Raw genomic sequence first — 21467 nt, 5'->3', positions numbered from 1 at the left:
TATCGAGGGGACAAAGCTTGAAGCTTGGGTGTCAGTTCAGGACCTATCAGGTTGGAAACTCTCTTTTGAAAACTGTCCAAGAGCAAGAGACTAGAAGCAGGTGAACTAGTCCAAATGTGACCAAAATACTGCATACCTGGGCGAATTGTGACCTTTAAACCACAGGGCATGAAAGAAGATAAAGGAATATTTAGCCATAGATGTTGGGCTTTGAAATGGTTTCTTGTAATTAATGAAGGATACAAGCTTAGTCTTGACAGCATTGAATGTGACCATCCACTTTTGTCCTTATTCCACTACAGATTAGATGTATTCATCTCGTATTTCTGCTATTTCTTTATTCATTTATTTTCCTCTCGTGCCTGTCATCAACTAATATACCCATCTTAGAGACAATTTTATGAGGGAAGTAATCTATTAATATTAGTAATAATAAGGATACAAGACTAGTCCTCTAGCGTACACCCGCATTTATATCATATTGTGTAGATGCACGAGAACCTGGATTCTTTTCTTATTTAAGAAAAATTTAATTATCTTAAGTATTCTCCAGTATTACCGTATGATCTGATGTTCCTTAGAAGATCATCGTGCATTACCTTGTAAAAAGCCTTAGACTCTACACTCTCCTGTTTTGTCCAGTGTATGGTATATACGTTCAGAGATTACAGTTAAAATATCTTCTGTAGAACGCGCTTGTCTAAATTTAGTTTTGGTCAGTTAGAAGTTTAGCAGCTGCAAAGTGATAAACAAGAGCTTGTTTCATGATAGCCTGAAATATTTGGCTAAAAGGGAGAAGACGCTAATGGAGTGATGATTTAATGGGTCAGACCTTTCGTCAGAAGTATTGTAAACTGGTACTGCAGAAGCGGTTTTCCAGCAGTCAGGTAAGTAAGTTTTAGGCAAACCGACTTGTAAGCGAGTTAGTTTTTCAATTGCCGTGAAAAATAAAAACCTCGTGATTGTTGGATAGTGGGAGAATTGTAGGCTGCCTATTATTCACTACGCTCCTGTAGATTTTCTAGTAATCATGGGTGCCTAATTTCTGTTCTTCGATGCGTTTTCTGGTGGGTTCAGTATATTCTCTCTTAACAGTCGCTATTTTTCTTACAATTACTTCTAGCTTGTATATACTTTTGTCTGCTATACTGGACTTATGTTAGTTAAATCTACGGTATGGAAGCTGCACAAGTAGAAGTAAACCATTTGAGAGAGTGAGGTTAGCTATAGAATTTCAGCGTAGGGACATGTGCTTCAACTGCCTTTTTTAACAATTCAGTGGTGTCATATTCAAATTGTACTGCGGGAAGAGAAAAGATATTTCCCCATGGGACATCTCCAATATGATACATGATAGCTTCCTAAACATCCTTCTCATAATATCTTGTCGTTTTGAGCAATGGCTCTGTAGTTTTGGGTCGAGAATTAATTGCGATTTCTACCATAATAACAGCGGTATCAGTATTCCCGAATAGGCTCTGAGCACAATCATCGGGAACTGTAGTCAGAAATAAAAAGTGATACCTACTGACCTTGCTCGTCTGGAAAACGTATCAAAAACGTAACCGTCTGTGATAGGGGATGAGATATAGGGAAGCCATATGTGATGCTATTAGATGCGTTTGTTTAAGTAAAGAATCCAACCCAATTCCTTTGGTGGACATTGGAGGCATCAAATGCGTGTACTTGTTCGATAGTATAGAGGAGGAGTGATGTATCTATGGTGTCAGAAACTTAGTTTGTTAGCGTACAGCCATGGTTCGAGAGAGCGAGGGAGAGAGAGAGAGCAGTAGAGTAAATACAACATCTAATGTTATGATGTATGTGAAATTTAAACCACATAAACGGCTGGTCGTCTAATTCAAGTTGTGTTTCTATAATCAAGGGGAAGTTGTTTCGAACATAGACTCCAAGTCCGTGCATATGTAAATCTGAGTTGTTACGGCATAGTGGGAGATATCTAGGCATGTTAAAGAGGCTTCAGGGGATGAAGGAGTGTAGGTTAGTTTCACTAAGCGCTAAGATACCCGGTTTGTTTTATAGGAGAAATGATTCAGCATCATCTAAGTTAGTTCTTAACGGGCGGGTATTCGTTAATGCAAGCTTCATTCGGGGAGGAAAATTAGTGTTGTTTAAGGTAAAGCCTGGGTTTATCATATATTTTTTTATTAAACTACTATTTAATTTTATAAAAGAGTTTCAGGTTAAGGGTGAGCATTGTTGAAAAATGGTTGTGCATAATACCAAACATGCAACACAAGTAGACTATCAGCCTATTACTTATCACCAGAATAATGACCTACGGAAAGCTCATTGGAAATAGGTGCAGGGCCTCTTTCTATGCGCAGTATAGTGCAGCAACCATCCTGATATTATGCAAGTAATGGAGGAGCAGCCGCTGTAAATTCTATCAAAGAGTGTTTACACTTGTACTGTCAGTGGAAAACAACAGCCAGAAACTGTCAATCCGGTACTGTCAACTGATCAGAGAAAAATAAGCCCAATCAAATTGTAATGGTATATATGGCTCTTAGCACCACAAAATGGTCAGTCTTAGTAAATTAGATTGTGCAGGGGCAGGTAATGACATTCATTATTCAAGTAAGGAAAAAGGCCGACCACTGGATGCATTTGTTCAGTTCCTGTGATCGCACCTCTGCGCCTGTCTAAGAGGCAAAGAAAGAGTATGCAATTGTTACTAAATATCAATATGGGGGAACTTCTTAAATCGGACACCATTAAAAGTAAAAAGAAAAATTTCGTTATAGTATATCTCTTAGTCAACTCTCACTCGGTTCTATAATAAATTGATCGAAAGGCTATTTTGTGTAGTTTGTCAGGGTTGGAAACTGTCAATTACGACGGGAGTAAAGAGTTAAAACTGGCAGCATATTCAGCCGCAGGTTTAATGAGAGGTGACTTTTGATTGACAGATCTCGTTATCTATTTTAATGAGAGAAGTAAACTGCAAGCGAGACTTCGTTTCTTGATATGCAGCTAATGTACGATTGTCCCAGGAACAGTAAACTTTAAAATAAATCGGGGATTAAATGTAGAATATTGATTATAAAAAAACACGTGTTTCTGCAGCCATTCTTTTCGGCTAGACGTGTTTTATAATATAACGCTTCTGAGGAAAACACCACTTAGTTATTTTATATCTAATCGAAAACGTGAGCGCCAAACTATGAATACAGAAATTATTAAATGCTCTGTAAAGTTTGTGATGCAACGATAATGCCGGGATAATACTAGCAGCTTACTTCAAAAAAAAATAAAAATAGGGGGCAAAGGGGAATGAGTTTTACTGATATCGGATTATTATTGATTTGTACGGGATATTAATGTGGACACTAGGGAATATCATATTTTTGTGCAAGGCGCTTAAAAAGAATTTCGTTCTTTTTAATATAATGCCCGCATATTTGAAGGTATACTAAAATATTATATAGAAATCAATATATATATATATATATATATATATATATACATATATATATATATTGATAGATAGACAGATAGGACTACTTCACTTAATCACATAAATTAATATGCGAAAGTATATATTCGTGGGTAAACTTTAAGTATTTACCTCAAAAGTGCTCAATACGTAGGTAGAGCTAGGTAGTAAGTTATAAAATATATATGTCAATTAAACTACACAGAATATGCCGCGTTTCATCCGCGCTGGGATAAGCCTGACGAATCCTAGCGTTGATGAAACGCGGAATATTCTGTGTAGCTTAATAGCCATATATATTTTATAACTTACTATATATATATATATATATATATATATATATATATATATATATATATATATATATCTTAAATTTTGAGTATTTTTAACGGGTATTAAAGGATATAATATGAGTCTCTTAAAAATTCACATTGCTTAGCTTTTATTATATTCAATTCCAAATTATGAGAAATTACCTGTTTATTTGTAAGATTCATTTAGCTTAATCGTTAAATAGATACATATTATTATCTTATTTATGTATTAACAGTTATTATAGAGGCAAACATGGTTTGAATTGCTTTTTGTTATTTTTTTTTAATTATTATTCTTAGTCACTCTTGGACGAGAATGTTTACTAATTGCATTATAATAATCAACGGCGTTGTAATATGTCATCGACTTAAGCAAAATTTCTTATTAATTGTATCAATATATTTACGTTGAGTTAATCAATGCATGTTGTTGTTATGAAAAAAGTACACAAAACTTTCTAATATATTACTTAATTTTGGATTGAAGTATATTGTTTTCATTATTTTCATTCAAAATAAACTCACCTAGTTTCTGTCTATGACTCTTGTGTTCTAACACTCTATTTTATTTCTAAGATATTACTTTTTTGCTATACATCATCCGCTGTATTTTACTATTATTATTCCTTTTCCAGGCTAACAAAATAGCGTTGAAAGTCTCATTGAAATGGAATGAAAATGCAATAAATACGAAACAGTGTGTGAAGATGACAAATGAAAGGAAAAGCAGGCTATGTATTACTACGTTGACATTTTTAATTTTATTTATAATAAATTTACGGGCACACGGTTTCTTCATTCAAGTAATCTAACTGAAGTTTTGTATGCGATGAAACGGTCATCACATTTTCTTTTTTTTATATATATGAACAAATAAAAATATGTACGTACTCTAAATCTTTACGATTATCAATTTATATAACAAGAACTTTTTGATATGTAACTATTATAACACTGCGAAACATTAATTCCGACGAAAGTAATATTCAATATAAATGCTTAAGGTAATAACAATACATGGGTAACAAACCTGATTCCATATAAGTTTAAAACTTATATGGAATCAGGTTTGTTACCCATGTATTGTACCCTTTTCGTAACCAAAATATATGAATAAATATCTGCGAGAAATTATGAAATATTTTCAAGCCATGTGAGATCTAGGATCCAGATTATGTACTCTATAGATATATTAATATAATGTTGGATCGTTTTCGATACGTGTAATAGTTAATTTATATTGCATCAAATTGAATTATTTCTACGCTTGAGTTGTTTTATCATGGTGATCTTTTTAATTGTGCAGGATAAGTTCCGGTATCATGAATAGTAAACATGATTTAATATATTAAGTGCCCCTCATTTTCCACCATTCTAAAAGGCTTCAGATATTTGTTAGTGAGAATTTTAGTTAAATAAAATAAAAGAACCATGACAAGATTTAATCGAAAAGGCGATTCTGAAATATCAATATAACTTTTACTTTAAGACGATCAAATTTTAATAAGTAGAATTAAACTCCTACACCGCGGTATTTCACACGAAGAAAGTGCTAGGAGAGACTTTGTACGTGGAAGATTTTAGGTAAACAGTCGAGAAAATGGGTTATTTGCGTTGTTGGTCATATGACGAGTTCATATTGAAAATCTTTCTCAGGATAACAAGAGATGAACGTCAGTCGCACGCCCATCATAGAAATATTACGACAGTTTAGAAAGCCATTTGTATTAAGATTAAAAGCAGGGTGATGAGTAAAATATTAGACGTAGCGGCGTATCAGTGGTGTCCCTGCAAAACATCGATATAAGGTTGAGCATATTGACTCGATCAAGTTTTCTGTCTAAATATATGCCAACCTACATTTGCCAAATGATTTAAAGTGCGAATTCCCTCGATTATACAGTCTATCGATAAACGTGAATTTCGAGAACTTGTACAATGATATGAACAGTAACCTGAGCTGAAAAAAATTACGGATAGCAATTATGATTTGTCGGTGTTTATGGGATTATCGATATTTATCTATATATTACAATACAAAAATGCGAGCATGAAAGCAATATGGTTAAGCTTAAACATGGAAAGATTATGCAGGGAGCATTTCCATTCCAGAATATGAGAATGTCAGGTCTCAACAATTAGAATTAATGGAATATGCCAAAAGAGCCGTTATTATTTCTGAAACGGAAATCGGAAATATTATGTTATGTTTTTGTGGTTATATGGTCACAATATCTACGGAAATTGGAAATTTCTCACCGGTTGGAGGACTAAACATTTACGAGGAAAATAGAACCTCCTTCCTCTAAGAATTTTGCGATTGTGATGGCGTTGCATCTAAGATGCAACGCCACATTATATTATAACGGCGTAATGTGTCTGAAATATTGTTCGGATTATACATAAGATAGCGGCTAATAGCCTAGACGTCTTAGATTTTGATGTGGCATCCGTTGCTGGAAACTACGATATTTTGGTCCAGAGGGGAATTAATACAGTCATGTTATATATATATATATGTATATATATATATATATATATGTGTATATATATATATGTGTGTGTGTGCGTGTGTGTGTTTGTATATATATATATATATATATATATATATATATATATATATATATAAATATAATTAGGTGTGTGTCTATCTGTGTTCGTTATGTGTTACGTTATTTTGTCATAAAAATATGCAATTGCCTCGTATATTTAGTATACATCAATTTCATACTGCGTGTTTTCCGACAGAGAAAGAAATACAGAGAGATAACGTTAAACATACAAATGGTTGATACTACATGGAGAACACGTTGCAATTAATATACAAACTGACCCCTAAAAGTTCGGCTCGTATGATATGTTTTCTTAAACCAAAATTGATTTAAAAGAAAATTCAGTCATTTGGAAGAGTAATATATTGCAGCTTACGATAATATAGATTAGACACACATTTATAGACGCACGCACAAACGCACTGCGATTAAATGCAAATGTAAGTATATGTGGGGTCAATAAATGTTTGCACACAAACAAACACGAAAGTACTCTAGACCTATACAAATTTATCTTTATCTTTACTTTTATATATCCCTGTATATATATATATATATATATATATATATATATATATATATATATATATATATATATATATATATATAAGATCTGACGATATGGTTATGTATGCGAAAATCCTAAAAGCCTGCCGTTTTACTTGTTTATTTGTGCTTTTTCAAATGGGAAAAGCTCAATAAAGACGCCTACGTGAGACGGAAGAAACTTCGGATTGTAAGTGTTTCTACGTTTATCTAAAGAACACACACATACACACACAATAACACCCCCACCCCACCCACCCACACACACACACACACACACATATATATATATAAATATATATATAAATAACTATTATAAATATTTTTCAGTGAAGCTGTATATCGAAAGAATTATTTACACGCACCTGTTCAGTATATAAAAATAAATAATTAAAGTTTCAATTAGATTGATGAACATTAAACACCGGGATTGAAAGCAGTGCTAGTATATCCCTTATTATTCGGTGTGATTTCACATACCACTCATATTTTGGATTACAATGTAAGTCACATTCTCGGATCGATTATTGTAAATTCGCACCAATACATATGCTTTGAAATATACGAAATAGGTTGAATAATAAATATGTTTTTTAAACAATCCCTTCGTATCGTAGATGAGTAGCAATATTGACGGGAAATTATTATTTATCGTTCGATTTCCCGTTTTTAGAATATCAGTATGACTTACATCACTCACCTTTAGCTATTTCTGATATAGTGTTTTTCTATTATCAATCAGTTATTCCTAAATTAACATTATTAATATTTCATAATACTTTCTTATTACAAAATACTCTAAAGAATACCTTATAATATAGCTATCGTAAAAACTGTCGGTATTAACATTATGTGTCTATATACCTATATACCTTGTGTTTATATAAGTATCGGACACTTTGCTATGCAGTTCAATTTTATCACTTTATTAGATAACAAATTATACACATACATACACACGCACACACACACACACGTATATATATATATATATATACATATATATATATATATATATATATATATATATATATATATATATATAGGAAATGGTAATTAATAAAAACTGAAGAAAGTGCTCAATACTGTTGTAGGGCAAATATAGTTTTTATGTTTTATTACCGTATCTTTCTGTTTAGTTACATTAGTTTTTCAGCTATGTGTGTGCTCGCGCCTGCTATCGCTAGCTAACCTTCTGCAAACAATTAACAACAAAATTAAAACTAAATAAATAAACCGAATCATAGCCCCCCCACCTCCAAACATAAGGGAACAACCAACAGGTCAAGACATACTTATCAAGAAATCATCTCACCAACGAGACGCCAAAAACTTAAATATTATGACTCGAATTTTAAAGTAACCGCACTCCTCCTACCTCCACGTATACCCCTTCGCCCCCAGGTATCCCTATGCCCTCAGCCACACCAGAAATAAACTTCCCAGACCCTCCCCCACAAGTTCCTTGAACTCCAAAACTAAAACATTACGACATACAAAGCGCCCCCTCCGACGTTTCCCCTAACCCGCCCTCTTCGCACCCCCCACCTGTCCTCATTCACTCTTTCATCCTATAATAACGAACATTTCTGTAAAAGTCTGAGGAAGCTACAGACGGCCAAATATCGGGCGGGTAGCTGACACAATATTGTAAGTTAACAGAAAGATACGGTAATAAAAAATAAAACGTATATATATATATATATATATATATATATATATATATATATATATATATATATATATACGTTTTATTTTTATTTTATGTATATATATATATATATATATAATAAAAATTACAATTAAATTTACCAAAATGATCCAAGATGGTAAAACTAAAGTATATTATAAATATTAAAGAATTAATATTTATAAAGTTATCTCAGTTAGATGTAAAAGCTCGATAAAGCCAAATAGGAGATAGAGTTTATAATACGAGCAAACAGTTAATAAAACATGTTTAAACACACTCTTAACAAGAGTTAAAAACATATTTAATCCGAAAAGGAAACGCTTGATAAGTGGATAGTCCTTAATCATCGGAGTTTCGAAGAAATACTTTCCTTCTCATCAGAGGGTAGAAATTAGCAAAATGCGAGATCGGATTTTGCGTACAAAAGTATTTGATGAAATAACAAGCACGCCAAAGATCTTACTTGATAACAAAAAAGTGAAGCAGAGGGAATATGGTGAAGAAAAAGGTGATAACACGTGAATGGATAGTCTGGTGAAAGATAAATAATCAAATGACGATAAAATCCAAAAATATAACTTCAAGATTGTTAATTGTATTTCCATTTGCACAAGTAAAATCCAAGGAAATCCCGTAATTGCAAGATGGTCCCAAAGACCGAAATCACTGGAATAAGTAACAAATATGTACAAGGGAAAAGGGGGAAATTTCAATAATAAATAAAAAGAACAATACGGTATGCTTTTCAAACTGCTGCCAATAAATAAATATAAATATAAAAGATCAGGGAAGAAGAAAACGAAAACAATTAAAAGTTGATAGAATTAAATACAAAATAGAAAAGCAAATGTCAAAATACCCAGACAAGAAATGTTAAAAGGCGCGAAAAAATATATAGGGCAAAATAATATAGGTCAACTGAAATGTACAGGTTATTACTTACGAAAATGTCAGCAAAAGTTGTTAAAATACACTAGATAGAAAATTATTGAACTACACAAATAAATTAATTAATTAATAAATAAATAATAAATAATAAATAAATAATGAATAAATAAATAAAAAATTTAAAAAAATAAAATATAAAATAAATAAAAATTATTTAAGGGTAGAGGATGGCCGGTATCTGCAACCACATGAAAAAGGAAGAAAGTAAGCAAGTAAATGCATATAGTAAAATATAAGTAAATATACATACAAGATATGAAATTGTGGGTAGCTTGATATATGATATATATATAGGAATATTTAAAGACTAATACAGAAATGGCAGATAAAAAACCGGTCAAACAAAGAAGAAATAAAGAATTAATATATAGGATTATTTGATTATTAAGTATTGAGAAATTATGTAGAAAAAAACATAAAGTTAAATTATATATCTATTTAAAAAGTAAAAGTAATAACTATGTAATTTCAATATTGCCATAATTAAATTTGGACTTATTTTTACAGAAAGCGATCACTTCATGGGTAGAATTTATTATATTGTTACTTTGAGGGGAAGTAATTATAGTTATAGCTTCGGTTGTGCAGAGGCGACATGACGTAGAGCTTGGAGTATAAGACTTAACTGTGTTATGGTGCTTCATTTATTGAGAATGGGGTATTATTAAAGTTAAGTTTTTTAATTTATGTGGTTAGAGAAGTTCGTTGGTTATACTTAGAATTATGGTTGTTAAAAGAAGAAATGTGGCTTGATATTCTTTTCTTAATTAATATTGAAGTAGCTCCGATATATGTATGTACTGGTATTAATATTAATTTGCTGATTCCTATTAGTTCATTGGTTTGGATTTTGTTCATAGTATTCAACAAATGCTGGAGCAATGATTGTATGAGGACTATTTTGGAGGGGATAATGAGTGTTGTTAGTGCTAGGATGACTGTTAGGAGAAATATTATTATCATTATTATTATTATAATTATTATTATTGATATGTGTATATTTGTAGATGGAGGGGTTGCTCGAGGAGTGTATTGGATTAGTAACTATATCTGATGGAGGATGGGAAGAAGGATTACTTGAAGACGAAATATTAGTGTCTCTTATGGGAGGATTGCGTGGGAGCTCAGTAATTGTGCAAGAATATATAACATCTTTATGGATGCAATCATTATTGAGTGGGCAAGATGTTTGTTATTACAATTACAGTAAGTTTTAGGTTTCTTGGGAAAGGGATTTTTGGGGCTGGTTTTATTTTTTTGTTATTCGATGTTAAGATTATCTGTGCTAAATTATACATTGTTGAATAAGAAATCCTGATTGATTTTTTATTGAAAGTAGAACTATGTCTGTGTGAGTATTTGAAAAAGTGTAGTACAATATTGAAGAATTCCTTAGGTATATTAGTTTTGACATTTAGGTTAAATGGAGGATTAAACCAAATATTGTTCTTTCACCGGATGCGACTCGGTGGGTTAGAAGTATTGTGATTCGTAATTTTGTTTGGATTATATATGTAGACTGGTTTATTGTTATTGATAGCAGCAGATCTTGTTATTTGAAGTGGTTTCTTACGAGTCATATTGTGGGTGATTACAGATTTAAGACGGCCTGAAGGAGGAGCATAATTGTTGTATTTAATATTTTCCTTATGTCCTGAGTTCCATAATGCATTATTGAAGAAAGGAGCATTTTGATTAAAAGTTGTTTTTTTTATCAGCAGAAAGAATAGAAATTATTCTAGAGACGGATGTTATGATAGATTTTATAATTGAGTTGGGGTAGTTAGAAGATTTATGGAGGTATAAAAGAGTAAGATTGGCTTTATGATTGGGGTTATGAGTTTCGGTGTTAAGATTAAGTGTAACATCTAGAAGATTTGAAGTATTTTGTTTGGTTCGATAGTTATTAAAGAAGTTATGTAATTCTTTTATTGTACTCTCTTGGTCTGGCTGTTGTAGTAAAAAGGGCCTCGTCGCTTTAAAGGCCTCCTTGGATATGTTTAAAGTAGTATTTAAGTTCTTTCAGTCAAAAAAGTCCCACTAAATCGGTAACATCTGCAGAGTTCGGAGCCCCATCAAGATGTCAAAATTATCAGGGATGTCCTTTCTAGTCCAAAGCTTATTGTTAAATTGTATAAGACGGAAAGTATTTCTTCGAAACTCCGCGGATTAAGGGCTATCCACATATGAAGTGGTTTCTTTTCATGTTAAATACGTTTTTAACTTTTTCAAAGTGTTTTTAACATGCTTTATTAACTATTTGCCCGTATATATATATATATATATATATATATATATATATATATTCACACATATATGTGTGTGTGTTTGTGTCTGTGTGTGTGTTTGTGTCTGTGCATGTGTCTATATATATGTCTGTGTATTATAAATTGAAGTATCTCTGTTCTCACATCGTTTTACTTTCTAATCCCCTGCAAAATTAATTTAATAATGAAAACATAAAACTTCTAGAATGTGGGCATTTCTTTTATTCTTTACTGCTATTATGAACTTTACAAAAATCCCGACTGTGTAACAGCAATTTAAAAAGAATCATATAGTTAAAATGTAATATCACAATCAAATATGCAAAAACTAATAATGATTCGTAAATAATGCTTATTAAAATCTGGAAACTCTTTATATCTTTTGTTGAAATCTTTAAATCGTTATTTCACTTATTCCAATTAAACAGTTTCATTAGAAAACACTTTTAATATTACATAAACATCAGCAAATATTGACGCAGACAGGATTTGGATATCAGCCAATATCGCCAGAAGGCGTAAACTAAAACACTTTCGAAGCATGCTCGCTCTATAATACAGATGACCTTGGTTTAATTATGAAGTCTGTAGATTCTTTTAGCGTTGATGAGTACGTCATTTTTTTTTGTAAAAATATTGGCATTGAGTTCCAACAGTCAATATAATGTAGCTGTATTCAACAAGTCGAAAAGTGGCGTCGCTACTGATCAACGTTGCAAATGCATCGTATCATTTTATTAGAACACATAATATTTTGACCGCTAGCATTATATGAGCTTGGCTAATAAACACTGCTTTTATAACCCAAAGGATATATCCGGTTTTTTTCAAAAAAATAATATAATATAAGACACTGTATCTTTGAATAACAAAAAAACAGTCGTTGCGAAATGCATTATATCCAAATACTTTTTATTCTATATGGATGTAGATAAAATCATTTCACAATACAACAAAATAACAGTGATGCAAGACTACAGAATAAAGTGCGAAGATATTCAAACTTCAGGCTATTTGTATAAACATTAGACGCGAGGACGAGATTAACTAACCTATAAACTTCTAAGTTTCAAAACTTACATGAATAGACTGTGCTTGAAAAGGTATTGAATGTATAATAGAACTGCAATTTACTCATAAACTCTATAGTATTGTGTTTAAAATTGGTTCATTTTGTTTATTTCTCTAAGTGCCTAGTATTGCTGATTTATCAATATTAACTAGCTCTTTTTACCTTTTGTTATAGTCGAAATTACCCCTTAAATTATAGCCACAATTAGAGTAAGGCTTTGCGCTGTAGTGACGGAATGACTTGGTTAGAGGACGAAACGTTTTTTTAAATATTAAAACGTATAGAGCTCAGAAGCTAACACGACAGAATGTAACGAGTTAGTTGCATGTGAAGAGCATGCGCACAGTACCGTTCGAAGTAATATTCAAAGTACTTTTCGAAGTGTATAAACGCGTGTTTAAGGTATGCACTAGTAATATACGTTTGTAAAATATTTTCAAACCCAGCTTAAGAATCTTTCCAAATCGCAATGATTGCATCCTGAATGTTAACCCAAATTGATTTATATTTAAGGTTATCTCGGTTTAACTTATATACTATAAAATTACACGGTAAATCATTGAGACATGTGGTTTGGTGTAACTAAGATATGTTTCCTATCGGGGAATGTCCCCTACGCATTTCTGTGCGTTGACATTCTATACATTCAACGTTAGGTCGTAATAACCCAGTTCCCGTGCATATCCGCGGAGACGTACAAAAATAAAATCGAAATATTATACTAAGCATACACTTATGCATGGACTATACTAAACTTACTCCCTGCGGTTATATATATATATATATATATATATATATATATATATATATATATATATATATATATATATATATATAAACAATATTATTCAAGTTTACTCTCAGGAATTGTCGGCAGGGAACAAAATGTATTTCGTGAATTATTTGTTTATGAGTGTGGTATTAATTACAGAGAAGACAAATGAATGTATTTTTATATTCGCTCTTTTTGTGTCACATTAAAACACGAAGTCAGAGAAGGGGAGATAGAACGTGGGGAGTTCTATTTCTGCTTCGATTAGTTGTGTCAGATCATGTCCTGGATCAATGTAAACACATTAATGGTTTAATTTGGATTTAATTCGTAAACTGGATTCTCAGCATCCTTGAATTCTTGTGTGTTAGGTAGTCGATGCAAAAATGTTGAATACTGTTTTCACTGTTATTCTATTTGGTCAATATAGTCATTAGGAAAAATGCGTCTGCGTTCCAATATATTCCCCTGTCGAATTTGCACAATAAAACAATATCGCCGTTTAAAACCACTGCCATAACTATCCTTCCATTCTTTATATATACCTAAAATAAACGTTCATTCCATTGAAATATCTTCTGTACTAGAACAGCTCACAACTGAAACAATGTTTCGCTGTGCTGATTCAGAATGTGGGCAATATGGTAGACTTCAATTCCAATATAAATTAGTTATTTTAGTCCATCCTCTTACATAATAACATTCTAAATATTTGCACCATTACCAGTTAAACGAAACCACTTTGCAATCATTTATCATTTATAATGGAGTGGCGTGCTGGCATTGCTAAGTTATGACTACTAAGTAAGAATTAACTTTTTTTTAGTGTAATTCTAAGAAAATCTTATTTCGCCTTGCATATGCATTTTGCTTGGCATTGGTATACGTGTGGAGAGTTTATTAATGTGAGAAGTATAACAAAAGTACATGGAAATAGTAAAAAAGCAAATGCTTTTACACACACATATAAACACACAAATATATACATATATATATATATATATATACATATATATATATATGTGTGTGTGTGTGTATATATATATATATATATATATATATATATATATATATATATATATATTGTAGGTTCGAACAATAACTAGAGAAAGGTGGATGTCTAGCCGCACTGATTAGTTGTGAAACAACAGTACTCTATGTGGATAACTATATATATATATATATATATATATATATATATATATATATATATATATATATATATATATATATATACTGCTGAACAAAAATTTAAGACAACTTAAAAAATTTTTAAATGACACCTTTATTAGAAGAGATTTTAAACTCTTCCGACTTAAGGTCACTAATACTACGCTCTAAAGGGTTTTGGAAACCAAAATGTACATTCCAAAATGTTATTTAAAAATGTGTATTTTTATTAAATTAGGCGTTTTACACATGATCAAAATTATAAGACCAAGGGTACAAATTGTTAGATTTATGCTAATTCTAATGTTTTTAGTTAAGTTAGAGATTAGCTATCACAGTGTAAAGGTGTTACAATGTCTCAAGCAAGAAAACTCGAATTCTTGGATTCAATACGCAAGATTTGTCACAGCGAGCGATGTCAGCTAAGGTTAATCGCAGTAAAACTGGTTTATTTTTTGCAACTTTCTAAAGAACACTAAGAATTATGGAAAAGCAAAATCGTTTAGTAGGTCCCCGCCAACATTTCTCCTGCATTGGGTAGGGGAATCTGACGGGTTGTTATGGATGACAGGAGATTTTCTTCGAGTTAAATTAAGGTGATTACAGATGCTGATTGCAATCCAAACACCATCAGACGACACTTACAACAAGAAAGCATAGTGGAGGGTCTGTAATGGTATGGGGTGCTTTTTCTTACAGAGGGACGAGGGAGCTGCAGGTGTTACAGGGTCATCAGACAGCAACTGGTTATATTAGCAAGCTACAAAAAGTATACTTAATGATAGAGGTCATCGTTTGTGTGGGGATGGATGGTAATTCAAACAGGATAATGCTGCAATCCACACTGCAAGGCGGCCCTTGAGCTTTTACTAGAAAATGGAGTCCATTTCTTGGGATATCCGGCATTTTCACCGGACTTGAACCCATTGCAACTGTTTGCAGGTGGATGACAACAGAGGTTTATCGAACTGCACAACACTATTCAACAAAAAATAAAGTTCGTGAAGCTATCTACAGAAACTGGAGCAGAATCCGCTGCACCTTATTTCTAGCATGCCGACAAGAATTTTTGAAGTCATCAACAGCAGTGGAGGTAGAACTAATTATTAAAATTTATTGTTGCGTGTTTTTATACACTTTTAATACACTTTTTGTAAAAGTTAATAGAGTTTTTGTCTCTGGTGTTATAATTTTGATCATGTGTAAAAAGTCCAATTACATAAAAATGGTACTTTTAAAATTAAATTAAAATTAAATCTTTGGAATGTAGCTTTTTGTTTCCATAATCTTTTAGAATGTAGTATTGGTAACCTTAAGCCAGAAGAGTTTAAAATCTATCCTTAATATTTTTTTTTCAAAGATTTTTAAGTGGTCTTAAATTTTGGACCAGCAGTATATATATATATATATATATATATATATATATATATATATATATATATATATATATATATATATATATATATATATATATACTATGCATTTATATATTTAAGGATACTGGGAGAGTAAGGTAGCAGACGAGCGCCAGTCTGCATTTGATTGGCCTTGTGTGCAGTAAGGAATTCTCTCTCTTGAGATCCACGGGTGGAAAGTTTGTAGAAAATGAAAAGCAATAGAATAATGCTTTCAACTCCGGAAAATCAGATGAATGTTAATCAATGTTACGAAAAGAAGATCTATCTTCGCGTAGGGCGTTTTTCTCCGACTGCAAAGTGTTTTACTTCATAAAAGGCTCCCGACTTTAGACGAATAGTGGAAGATTAAGGCCTTTTGTCTGATATGGCACCACAGAAGTATATTATAAGCCTTGATAAAAAAAAAACTGTCCCTCTTACATTAGAGTTCGTGTATTGGATGCTTAGAAAAGACGACAGTGACCGTTACATGACATACCAAGTTTATATAAAATCTATATAATAAATATTGTTAGTTTTATACTACAGACGCTATATAACTTTTATCGCTTGAGATACATCACAGAGATACGCACCCCATATATATATATATATATATATATATATATATATACCTATATACATATATATATATATATATATATATATAATGCCCGTCTTCAAGTCCAATGTAAACAAGCTGTTGAATACGGTGCTTGTAAATAATAATATTATTATAACGATTTTATAGCGTGACTATGCTGAGATATGCACGTCAACACACACACACACGCACACACACAATATATATATATATATATATATATATATATATATATATATATATATATATATATATGTATATATATATATCCAGCTGAGGTCAATATGGCCGTCTTCAAATGCAATGTAAACAAGCCCTTGATGAGCCGTTCCCCTTAAGTAATAAAATTTGTCAAATTTACACTTCTAACGATTTCTATGATATCGTCCTTTAGTCTACTGTACACTCTTTTACCCTCATGCTCGAGTGGATCTGGGCCTTGATAGGTGGTGATTTCTTTGTATATATATATATATATATATATATATATATATATATATATATATAATAAGATGGAGGAAATGAGGAAGCATGGCTGTGGAAATCTTTTTACTCGAATACGATGTCCAGCATGTTAAAAATATACCATTTGTTGTAAAAATCCAATGGATAAACATCTGAAGAAATTGGTGGGGACAGGATATTTTTACGGAAACATAAATCGTAAAATTGCCACTCATTAATGAAACAGCTCTAATGGATAAATCAAGGAAATAAACGCAGGTTATAAAAAAGAAAACGTGAGTTATTGAATTTTCAACAAAACTTTGCACTATATATATATATATATATATATATATATATATATATATATATATATATAAATATATATATATATATATATATATATATATATATATATACGGACAACTAAAAATTAATTTTTACGATTTTATAATGTGACCACGCTTTGTATATGTACACGTACAAACACACGCACACACGAACACGCATATATATGCATATATTATACGTTCTTTTATACGCCTCTCATGCAAGTGACTAATTATTTGATTCCTGTTATATATAATAATGTATGTATGCATGTGCACAATAAATAAAACACCTATTTGAAAATTTAGTCTCCCAAGTAATAAAGTCTGTATGAATTAAACTCAATCTATTTTCTCCCCTATACGTATCGTGTAAAGAGTTTAGATTAGGTTATTTTTAGTTGCCATTTAAAAGAACGATACGTTTGTTTAAAATTGCCGTACTTTTATGCAATGGTTATTAATCCAACTTCTTTATTGCATGTTTAGTTGTCCAATAAGGTTCAAACAGATTTTTAACCGGCCGTATGTTTTTAATACTTTCTTGCGTAATGATTAGTATCCATAAACTTTTTAACTGTGAAATTATCTATAAGACATATTGTTTTATCAATTATAATTAATGTCTGTTTATTTCACCTTTAATGCAACTTTTATGATTAAATTTTGTAATATTATTTTTTCAAATTATAATTGACAGATTATTCATTTAAATTGAAATACTATTTCTGTACTTTTATTCACAACAATCATTTATTTCCTATAATTCGTAAAAAAATTAGACATTTCTATCAATTTCTTGAATGTTGAACAAAGAAAAGATTATTTTTATGGGTTGCAATTGGAAGCAAAATTTCGGAAATGTTAAAATTCCAAAGGTATTTTTAACTAATAATATTAATTAATTTTATAATAAAAGGTGTTATATCTGATATTCTTTAAACAGTGAATTAGGAAAATCGATTATTGCACGCTTATCCATTCATGTGTCAGTAAAATTTTCAGTGTGTACGTACAATCGGAAAAGCAGCGAACAGCAAAGCAATTCTAATTAAAATGGCACATGTATGACACAGCTCCTTTGCCAGGGAATGTTTACTTGGTTGAGAAAAGTCCTTGTACAGCAACCAGATTCCATCTTCCCAAATGTTAGTCACGATTAAACAATAAGCAAAATTATAACCCATTCGTTTGTCGGCGTGGTGTTACATGTAAGTTATTTGGGCATTTCTAGCTCGCCCGATGTTGACAAACGATCTTTTGTAGAGGAGAGTTACTTGCTTCATCATGGGTACAACTTCAGGTCTTGCATATGTTATTAAACGCCCCCCCCAAAAAAGACAAACCTCCGTTGTGTGATTTTCTTCTGTTCGGTTAATGTCCAGTTCAGCATGGCTTTTTGATTGATCTGGTTGTGATGTCTGCTTGCTTTTGATTTCTGAATGTGATGTTTACTTGGATGGTGAGAAATGGCACGCAACACAAGTTTGTTGAAAAATATTTATTTTACAATATTACAATTTATACATTAATAAAATAATTACAGCCGTCCTCTTTTATCATAGAAAGGCTTACCTTACGCTTACGCGACAGACCTCATCACTCAGAAAGAATATCTGGATAACTACACTGATTGTGGCACCAAAACAAATAGTGCATAATTTCCTTCCTATCTCATAAATTTCCTAATTTCCTAAATTTCCGTGGGTGGCACACCAGTCAACAACCTGCCATCTTTAATTTTATACTCTTCTATTATGTGTTAAACAGACCTCGCCACAAGAGATCCTGTTATGATAAGCCATAAGTTCGTTAACTGGATTTAAGTTATTTTACGGTCACCATTAATCTGTTAATCTAACAAAAACTTTAGCTTAGTCATGGAATTGCAACTGGAATTACGCCCCGTCAGTAACCAGTATAGTGTTGCATTGATTCATTTTGTTTCATTCTATAATTCTTTAATAATTGTATCTGGGGTTCGCGACAACCGTATAATGTTCTGGCTGTTCAAACATTCACTAGCATCTGTTTTACGTTGGACTTTATTGTCACGCCAGCCTATACAAATTGGAAAATCAAGAAACAATCACAGCACATAAAGACTAGGTACGGGCAATTCTATTAGCTGCTTAGGTATGGGACCTGGTTTTGAACGCCGATTAATCATAATATTTTTTTAATTTTTGGTTACTTTTTGATTATGTTTAAGACATTACAGCTTAAAGTTAATTTCTCAAAGTATAAATAACGTGTGAAATAAAAAAAAATACATGGAATTATTTTATCTTAAATCTGAAAAACCGTATATTTCACGTAAAAATTCATCATGACAAAAATAGTGTTTAGATTTTTCTGGCAAGGGATATATAAGTTTTCTGGAATTATTGCCAAGTGAAGTATTAAATTAAAGTCTTAAAATAATGAGTTAATAGATTAAATGTACTTACCTTTTTAATAAAATTACAAATATATTTTAAATGCTGGAAGATCAATTTAATTGACTCAAATTCAGTAAATTTATTTCACGAAGTTACAATGATAATTTATTCATTATAAAGTTCAAATAATCATTAATATAATTTAAACTTTCATGAATTTAAGCGGCAAAAATGTTTATTAAATTCATTAATTATACTGACAATTTATTCATTGAAAAAAAAGTTAACACTATTATCAATATCTATACAGAATTCAAAGTGGAAAGGAGCAATCTATGATTATTTAAAAAATTACCACATAAAAAAATACAAACTTTCGTTTTAATTAATTGGAATGTTTACGAGAAATTTAAAGTCGACTTTACACAATTTGAAACGGATTTGAAAATGACATCGGGTAGTTAGAGGTAAAAGGCAGGGGGCAAACGGGCAGATCTCCTTTTCTTTCCGAGAATGGGCATCCGCAGGTTCCGACATGGAATGTTTGTATAAATTTTTCCATTTTTTAATTTAATGATTATTGTATGTTCCTGTTTTTAAATTATCATGTTTTTGAAAATTATTGTTTAATATTATATAACAAATATGTAACGCCGAAAGTTGCACATTCTTGCGGGCAAGGAAATTATTAAAAGCTTGCATATAAAAATTATGCGAAAACTGTAATTTAAAAAAAAGTAGAAATATTTTTGCAATTATAAATTTTTGTGTGTTAATAATCAATAAACAATGCTTAATTCAATGATAATATCGGTAGTTCGTGAAATTAATTTTTCTTCGAGTTATATCGAATTCGTTAATCCGAAATTTTAGGTGCTTTTTTTGATAATGTTCCTGTTAAAATTATTTTATTGTTACAAATTACGATAATTTATTCATATAAAAAGCGAAAATAAAGTCTTGCATTTTTTATTTAATAATGAAAACCATAACTTTAGTAAGGTATTGTTTGTTCAAGAAAAATAATACATTTCCATTAAGATTTAAATAAAAATAATAAGTTCATTATATTTCGCAATCATTGTTGGATAAATACTGAAATTTTTATTAAAATTGGTTTGGTTCCTAATTTTTGGTTAATTTTTAAGTAAAGGGAGGGGTCAAAATGTTTATACATTTTGAGCGTCAGCATTCATTTTGCCCGTACCTAATAAGAGAAAAATCCAGGTTGTCCTCGACGGTCGTACATCTAAACAATATGATATAAATGCGAGGGTGCCCCAGGGTTCTATCCTTGGACCGCTATTGTTCCTGATATTCATAAATGACCTCCCCGACAAAATTGCCTCTGACATGGGTATATATGCTGATGACACTGCACTCTATGGCATGCACGACAGGAAGACGAATGAACACATTTCTAAAAGAATGGCAGAAACACTAGAGGAAGATCTCCAATCTGTAGTGGAATGGGGACAAAAGTGGTTGGTCGCGTTCAATGCTGCCAAGACTAAACTA

General features: G+C 31.4%; 1 protein-coding gene across 6 annotated transcripts in view; it reads left to right on the top strand.

Annotated features, from left to right (window-relative positions):
* Window positions 1-21467, top strand: part of LOC145276816 (putative G-protein coupled receptor 139) — a 715998-nt gene that overhangs the window by 196147 nt on the left and 498384 nt on the right. The window contains exon 3 of one of the 6 annotated variants that reach the window (XM_080128151.1): window positions 4410-4509. The exons of the other annotated variants lie outside the window; for them this stretch is intronic. The gene's annotated coding sequence lies outside the window, so the exon portion shown is untranslated. The remainder of the gene's footprint in view (window positions 1-4409; window positions 4510-21467) is intronic. 6 annotated transcript variants of the gene reach the window in all.

The sequence above is a fragment of the Euprymna scolopes genome, chromosome 5, assembly GCF_053919585.1.
Source record: "Euprymna scolopes isolate OS-2025 chromosome 5, ASM5391958v1, whole genome shotgun sequence".
Taxonomy (NCBI): Eukaryota; Metazoa; Mollusca; class Cephalopoda; order Sepiida; family Sepiolidae; genus Euprymna; species Euprymna scolopes.
Note: the sequence above shows the minus strand (reverse complement) of the source record. Positions and strands in the feature narration are given on the sequence as shown.